This window comes from Adiantum capillus-veneris, chromosome 16 (genome assembly GCF_014529385.1).
Source record: "Adiantum capillus-veneris isolate H3 chromosome 16, ASM1452938v2, whole genome shotgun sequence".
Taxonomy (NCBI): domain Eukaryota; kingdom Viridiplantae; phylum Streptophyta; class Polypodiopsida; order Polypodiales; family Pteridaceae; genus Adiantum; species Adiantum capillus-veneris.
The window spans coordinates 18302128-18304089 of record NC_140946.1 but is presented as its reverse complement, the minus strand read 5'-3'; the positions used below and the strand labels follow the sequence as shown (position 1 = coordinate 18304089).

At 37.4% G+C, this 1962-nt stretch overlaps 1 pseudogene; it reads left to right on the top strand.

Moving 5' to 3' along the window:
* Positions 1-203: 203 nt before the first annotated feature.
* Positions 204-1696, top strand: LOC147438641 (uncharacterized; annotated as a pseudogene).
* The last annotated feature ends 266 nt before the right edge of the window (positions 1697-1962 follow it).

Here is a 1962-nt window from a genome sequence, read left to right as displayed (position 1 = left end):
CTATCCCTTGATGGACATCACACATATCTATCCCTTCATCACAACCCACATCAAGTTGAATCGGTCCAAACTAGTGCATTCAAACAGTTGCCATGGCAGTAATCAAGTATTGCATTGAGGTTGTAAATTATTTAATGTAATGGGCTGCCTTGCATGTCCATGAGAATTATGATGAACATCGCAAGACAAAAGCTGCATGGAAGGAACATGAAAAAAAAGCATGGTTCCAATGCTCAAACATGTAGAGGAAATACATGATACCGAGAAAGAGAGAATTGTGACATGTATGCAAATTTGTTGGTATGTCATGAAGAGTTCTATGCCTATAGAAGAGTATGCTAAGCTATGCAACTTTCATAAGTTTATGGGCACACCAAACATGCCCATTGTGAATGAGTACTCTTCATACATATGCAAAGATGTTGCAAAACAATTTGGAAATGCAATTCATTATGTTCACTTCGAAAAGCTTAAATGCGATATATCCATCAGTCCATGATTTGCATTACAAGTTGATGAGAGTACTGATATAAGTACTATGCAATATATAGTTCCTTATGTGGCATATATTGAGAATGCAAAAAATGGTGAAGTATGTACAAAATTTGTGGATCTTATACATCCTGAAAGTGCTTTTGCAGGGGCTTTGTATGATGCATTGGTGAAGTATTTAAAGGATGTGGATCTATCTATGGAGAAGTTGACTGGAATTTCCATTGATGGAGCCTCTTTGATGACTGGGCCACACATTGGACTAGTTGCTAGGTTGAGAGAAAATGTACCACACCTTATTATCTTTCATTCTATAGCCCATCGTCAAGCGCTTGCTGCTAGCGATGCATTTAAAGCATACAAAGAGTTCAAATATGTTGATAAGCTTGCAAGAAAGGTATATGAATGGACCTCTAGATCTGTCGCAGAGGCATGCATCTTTGGTTGAAGTTGTAAGAGCTTTTGGCATTGGAAGAAGAGGAAAACTGAGAGTGCAAAAAATGCATGATGTTCATTAGCTCTCGAGGACACAAGTTATGGTGAGCGTTGTGAGAATTATGCCTACATTATTAATTGTTCTTACAAGTGAAGATGCATTGCAAGCATTGGAAGTCACATTAAGTCAGTAGTGGAGACTCTTCCTCTTGCATTCTTTGGAGCTACTTTTGCTGCTGATACACAATATACGGATGAGTTTTTGAAAAATGTAAGTGCTAAAAAGGGAATGTTGATTTTTAAGGACAATGCCAATGTTGTTCATAGCCAATACTTGCACTTGGGGCCTATATATGAAGGAGATGTGGGTGATTTTCGTGAGACATTTGATAGTTTGAACTCACACTTAATTTATAGTTGCTATCTTCAAAGTCTGGTACATGCATTATGTAGCCGATTCAACAATGATTTTGATGTATTTGACACATCAAAATATTTCGCTCCAAAGGATTATGATAATGATTTGGAGAAGTTGGATGCATCTTCTAAAGAATGGTTGCAAGTTCTATGTAAACACTTTGGACAAGGACTAAAGCCACTCATTGTTGATAAAGAATGTCTGGGCGAATGTAGATCTTTTGTTACAAGGATGAAAAATTGTTTCAAGAATGGTTGCAAGTTCTATGTAAACACTTGGGAAAAGGACCAAAGCCCCTCATTGTTTATAAAGAATGTATGGGCAAACGTAGATCTTTTGTTACAAGGATGAAAAACTATTTCAAGGGGACAAGTATGCATAGTGCTTCGCAAGAATGTAGTAATCAGGATGTATGGGAACAATCATTTCCATGGACTATGAAGATGTGGCGAGCATTATTGTTTTTGTCATTGTCATCAGTTGCTTGTTGCAAAAGGGGCTTTTCCAAGATGAATGAGATAAAGGACAAGTTTTGAAATCATCTTTCACTAGAGAGCTTGAGCTTGATGATGTTTGTGGGTTTAAACACTCCAAAGGTGGACAATCCTCGAGAAGTG